The following is a 6,691-nucleotide window of genomic DNA, read 5'->3' as shown; positions in this document are numbered from 1 at the left end:
TTTTGTGCTGTGAGGGGCATGCAAGTTGCTGGTGACTTGTCTTAAAAGCAGTGACTGCTGTGATACCTGGTCAGATTCTTGTGTGGGTTTTTCTCTTTCAGCAAACTGCATTTGTGACATCTATTGGATGTCGTTCTCCCACCCTCACTTTTTCTTTTAAGCTGTTTGCTGTTGGATGGTTTATAAAGCTTTTCTGCTGTTGGAATAGCCTATGGTGTGTATGAGTTGCTTGTTTAGCTGTGAGTAGCCCCAAATTCTGTACCTGTGCAAGAGTTGCCTTGAGCAGGGGGTGCAGGGTATGCTGTATGTACTAGGAAGAAGGCACAGGGATTGTATCTGGTGCAAAGAAAGCATGGTTGGAATAAGACTTTTTTTTTTTCTTTGCTATAGATACACATTCAAAGAGTTTGGGTTCCTTTCTAGCTAACTTCCAACAGTCCGGGCAGTATCCCTCAGGGATGCTGGGAATCATGCCAAGGGAAGGACACTGCAGGAATACATTTTACTGAGCCTCAGGTTGTAGACTAGGATGTACTTGTTTGTCCATAGACAACACAGGAAGAAAATAATGATTCCTACCCCCAAAGTGAAAAACTTGCTGTGCTGTAGCTTTCCAAGAAGGGGAAAATTGGTCTCCTGAAATATGTGAGCAAAACAGGTTCACCTGTTGGCTCTGCTGTTTTCCTGTTTTCTAAGTACTGGCAGCCTAACCTCATAAATCCTTTTTAGAGGATCTATGCAGTCAGTGCTGCAGTGGCGTAATATATAATATATGGCTGTTGGATGAGAGGAGGGTTTGTCAGACAGTCGGTGTATCGGGGTACGCTGCCCCTTTCGTTTAGACTGAGCAAACAGAAGAGGATATATTAATCCTTGGTGCCTCTCCACTGGTGCCACTTGAGGACAGGGGATTTTATCTGCTTGGTGGAGAGCAAATGAATTAAATTGTTTTCTGTCCCTTTCTGATGACCCCTGTCCCAGGAGAACTTGTGACCTCACTGTCCCATCAGTTGTCTGTACAGCAGCCAGTTACAGTACCGTGGCTTTTAGAAAATGAAATAACGATGGGTCCCCTGAGCAGAAGCTGAGAGACCTGTCTATAGAAAAGCATTTCGAGAAAATAATTGGAGTGGAAATGGAAAATATGTCAAAGGGAAGAGGTCATTCTCCATTTGATACCCTTGAGTGCTGGCTAGTTTAGAGACTGGTAATGTGAGACATCTTACCACAGAATGTATGTGTATATGCTGCAAAACCCAATCCTGTTAAAATAATGTTGGAGCCCTGCTGTAATGTGTAATCTCTTTTCTTTTTGTGTGGGTATTAGAAACCATGATAAGAAGCTATGGACATAGTATCCAGAATAAGCATTGTTCCTCAATGTAATTATGATAGGGGCTGTTTTCTTGTCTGAATAGGCATAAGAAGAAATTGTGTATAGACCTACTGTGTACAAATACAATTATTGCTGTAGTGTGGACATGACATATGTCACTGCTCCAGCTTGATACCAGGATGGTGGTGCAGCTATTGCTCAGCAGCTGCTCGCTGCACAGTGAATGTGAGTGCTGATGAGTTTCTCTCGGAGTGGATGGAAATTTGTGCAAGAACAAATGCTGATGCAGTTGGTACTGACTGATGTGCTTGATGGGGATGCTTGAGCAGAGGGGCTGGTGGCCCTGCCAGGGCTAGCTTCCCCACTCAGTACCTGTGGGGCTCCTTTCAAACTGTCTTCAAGGCATGTTCACATGGAAGGGCAGCACGCTTGCCCCCACTGCCAGACCTAGCCTGTGCCTATGCAGGACTTCAGTCTAGGGCTGCTGCTGGAACCTTGGAACCCCACACATGTAGGAAACCTCAAAGCACAGAGGATTGATGCTGATTGCAATCAGTGTTTAGTTACTTGTCTTACAGAACAAATGTGGTGGGGTTTTTTCCCCTCCTGAATGCAATGGCTTACTAGTTGCTGCTAATTACTCTTCCAATGTCACTTACTCCGCTGTTAACAGATTATCCAACAGCGCAGAGTCTGTATTTATAATACCAGATGTCAATGTGGCTGCTATGTGTGCTTTTGCTGCCGGAGACTCAGCGTGGTGACTAGGATACTGGCTGATGGTGTTAAAAATGACTGAAGTGATGAGAGAAGCCATATAAAAGCCAGACAGATGACACATCTCTTCATAGACTGGTTTATCCTGGGCCCCAGAACTGGAAGGAAGGTTAATTGGGGCAGCTCCAGGCATTTCCTGTTGGTGTGGTTTTGGGCTTGTAGGATAACTCACATTGGAAGGGACCTTAGGGGTCATTTAGTCCATTCTTATGGTGGTGTAACTTCCCTGCTGCCACCTTTCTTAAATTAGAGGTCTTAGAGCAGGCACCAATATGAGCAAAATTGGTCTGATAAAAAGAACGAAGCATGTGATGTGCTAATTTGACTTGAGGGAGCCCAAAGGACAAAGAAGGGAGCATGTACAAGACGGTGCATAAAGCTGTTTGTAAAATCATCCATGTTTATGCCACTCTTATTTTGCTATGTGAAAATAACAAATACAAGTGTCTTTTTTTTAAATCCTAAGATCTCAAAGCACTGTTACACAAATCTTTGGATTTGAGGGAGTGTCACTGTTATCTCTGCTTTACAAACAGGAAAAACTGAAAGCACTGGGCTGTGTTCAGATGGCTGCATAAGTGTCTGTGCCTTGTTCTTGTCTGATCCAAGGCAGCGTGCTGCTCAGCCCTGCTAGGACAGCTGCATTGCTCTTCGTGGAGAAAACAAGGCACCTCTGACTTCTGGAGAGCAGATGGCTTAAGGGGGATGCTGAAAAGGGAATGACTAAGGACTGGGAAGAGTAGGTGGAAGGGCTTGAATGGAGGTGAACCCATCTCGTTTCTGATCAAGGGAGCTAAGCAGTGCCAAAGTTGTGGGAAGTGAATCAAGGTTTACTTGATTCCAGACCTGTGCATTAGCCCTAAAAGCATCTTCTTTTGGAAGCTTTTATGTCCCAAACTGAACAGGGACATTTAGAAGTCTGTCACCAGGCTCTGATGGTCTATGCTGAGTTATCTGATGTTTGTATGTTGCTTGGAAGGAAATTGGAGGCAGGCATGGACCTAGACTCAACGGTGTTGGGCTAACCTGGTCTCTTGGCAAACTGAAATTTCAGCATGGGTGAAAGAGCAGGGAAAATGAAGCATTGCGACGCCTGTGGCAGTGGTCAGGGTAAGTACCTATTAAGCTTGGTGCTTGTGCTACAGTAATTGCTTGACAAAACCAGGCAAGGGCCAGGCAGCATATGCTGCACCTGTGTCTTTGCCTTGCAATGTCACCTACTGATGCAAAGTTAGGTCTTGAAGCCACAGGATTTAGTTTGGCTTCAGGTATAACTTTGAGGAGCAGCTTAGCATCTTCATATCTCAACCTTTCCCAGCCATTTAGGGATACTTACACCCCCAAGATACGATGAGGGAATGCCTTCTTTGATAACACATACTTTGCTTTGTTGTGGAAAGCTGCTCCAGCAAAATAGCTTCAGAGTATTTAGCAACTGTCTAGAAATGAAAGATCCTATAGGGATGCATGCAGAGATGCAGGTATTTGGCCTGTTCAGATACTGTTGTCAACGATCTTTGTGCTTTTAAGTTTCTCAGGCTTCTGCTGTAATACATGCTTTGTGAGCCTGAGTGCTATGAAAAGAACGGATGGTTCAAATCTTCTGAAAATCATAGCTATGTTATGTATAGATTGTATACATTGTTATGTACATCTGCTGTACTGGCTGATGCTAAGCATCAATGCAGTATTTTAGCAGCCGATTTAAATTTAAACAAGAAGATACAGCCACTAACTTGTGCTGCTCTGGCCACAAAAGGCGTCCTTAAATATGATTCTTCTATATTTTTTTTTTCCTGTTCTGCTTTGAGGTACATTTACATGCCCAGGGTGCTGGCAGAGAGTAATTGCAAGTCATGGACCCCTAATTGTTGTATGATAAATACATCTGTGAGCTGACCAAATGCTGTTGTGTGTTTGCAGGTTAAAGACGTAGGCATTGCTTGGGAAGTGACTTATTTAAGGTTGCAGAGGATGGTGCAAGAGTCAGGACTAGGATTCTGCTCTTTAGAGAAATAAATCATGGTCAAAAAATAGTCCTTCAAATGGCAGCAAGCCTTTGGTCTTCAGTGAAGAAAATACCTATTTTCATCTTGGATTAATTGGGGAAGGAAGAAAATACGGGGCACTGGTGGAAATGGATAATGTCTTTAGAGTAGACCACAAGATAAAATAATTTAACTTAAGAGAAATCTGTACGGCTCTGAGCAAACACTTGTGGGAGGAGGATTGCTAGGAGGAGATATATAATTAAGTTAAAACATAACATAACATGGATGGCTGTAAGGGGAGAAAAAAATAATGAATCTCAATGTTTGTAGATACAGCAGCAGTGTCTGCCTGTCCTCTGACAACTTGCTTTAATGTTACAGAGGTTGGCTCAAATAAATATGTCTAATATCTTTTCTGTCTCCTGCAGCAGTTAGATGTTCTCTGCAGATCTCACTGACTGTATTCTTCAGCTTAACTCTTTAGTGATGATCTTGTACTTCCGGTAACTGCCCACTACCCTTATACTCATGAGGAAAAGAGATCCTTTTGGCATGTCTTGGATCATGTCAGAATTTACCCAGGGAAAGGAAACCAGCTGTGTGTCCAGTTTGGAAGCTGATGCTCAGTATTGTGCAAGTTTTGCCTGGACCTACTGCTGTGTGAAAATGATAGGTTGCCTTGTCATTGCTGGAATTTATTGCCTGATAGCTGGCCGATCAGGAGGATGCCGCCTTTGCTAGTGTGGACTCTTCCTTGTTGCCATGATAATCCTCACGTTGGGAATCTTAGAGCATCCTGAGCTTTGACTAGTCCTTACTATACTTTGAGATAGGTAAGTATTGTGGGTTTTTTGTGTGGTTGTTCTATAAACAGCATGCTGTGGCACAGGGCTGTAAAGAGTTTGAAAACACAGTGAGGGGAAGAAGTCGGAAGTTCCCAAAAGCATACCCCTATGCTAAAGCTGTCATCTGTTTCTCAAAACTCAATGTTTTTCTCAAAACTTTTCACACAGTCAAAAAAAAAAAAAAAGGCAAAACAGACTTCTATTTTTAAAGGTTACTGATTGTTTTCAGAAGCCATAGTTCAATACCTATCTGGAGATGCCAAGTCCTTGAATGTGACTTCTCCAGATGCTCTCAGTAGGCAGAACTTCACTAGACTTAAATAGAAGGTGTGGGAGTCTGTCTGCAGCACCTCCTATCTGAGGGAGCTTCTGAAAATGTTGTTCTAAGGCAGGAAGCTAATCCCTTTCCTGATCTGGTGAATTACTGAATGTTCCTACTTTGCACTTCAAGTTTGAGCCTGTCTGTCCAAGTGTGAGTAAAAATTCTTTTGAGTGAGGATTTCTTAGCATCTTTAATGAGGAGAAATGGAAGAAGCTGACAACTTAGCCTAAGTTAATTACGAAAACAGTTCTTGCTGTGTTCTAGCTACTGGGGTGAAACTTATTATGATGCCTTGAACAGTGAATTTATTAAACAAGAGCAAACCCATGAGTGCACCACCCATGTAAGCCAATACTCAGATTTTTTTCAGGCAGTGCATTTCAGTGGCAAAACCAGAAGATTTACTGAAGGAGTGGCAGGCAGTCACCTAGAAGCATATGGTGTTCAGCCTATATACCCAATGTAAAACTGGTTTTGAGGTGGCATCTGTGAAAGGAAATTTACTGGTAATATGCAGGGTAAACCTACTTCCTTGATATGCCACTAGACACCAAAAAAACTTTGGGTGTAATACTTTCCTTCTTAGATTCACAAATCTGTAACCGTACAGAGTATGAGTCAGAGTGCTGCTAGCTGGGAGGAGAGCTAACACTAAATCTGCTCCAAAAAAAGAAAGAAATCTAGTCATGCATGGTGGGGAAATAGCTTACTAGTGGGACAACTTCTTATTCCACTTGAGCTTTTCTTTTTCTGATCTCAGACCTGGTTTTGCATGTCCTGATAGAGAGTGAAAGTTCAAGGTAAAGGAGTATTGTCTCTAACAGGCAGATGGGCATGTTCAGCCTTGAGATAAGAGCTCTGTTCTCAGCTCTGAAACGAAATTGTTTTTCACTAATTTCTTATACCCTTTTCTCTACCTGCAGAAAGGAGAGGCTGTTGGTCTCATGTGGGTGTATATCATTAATGGACACCTGAAATAACACTAGAAAGATTAACCATAAAGTATGAAACTATTTTACCTAACAATGAATTAAAACCCTGCAAGGGTGGTGCAGAGACTGCCTGAGCCCTCTGAAGGACCTGCCTTCTCTCCAGAATTGGTGTGCCAAGAGCTTTAGCTGTTCATGCAGCCTTTTTTGCCCAATGTTGCTGGTTACTTAGGTCTCCTTTGCAGAGAGGTTGGGACTGATGCATCCACATCTGGCTGCTGGCGTAGATCAGATACTGGATTTGAGGAGTCAGGGTATTCGTAAAAAACACTGGGAGATGAGAGGCTGCACTAGATAAGCTGGTAGCACTTAAATTTTTGAGCATAGCCTTTCAGAGTAGGGGTGGGTAGCACAGCCCTGTAGAGGAATAAGCCTAGGGTTTTGCCTGTAGTGACTTGAAATACTCAGATTGTCTGGTCAGGCCTGGAAGT

Source organism: Phaethon lepturus, unplaced genomic scaffold (genome assembly GCF_000687285.1).
Source record: "Phaethon lepturus isolate BGI_N335 unplaced genomic scaffold, ASM68728v1 scaffold10720, whole genome shotgun sequence".
Classification (NCBI taxonomy): domain Eukaryota; kingdom Metazoa; phylum Chordata; class Aves; order Phaethontiformes; family Phaethontidae; genus Phaethon; species Phaethon lepturus.
Note: the sequence above shows the minus strand (reverse complement) of the source record.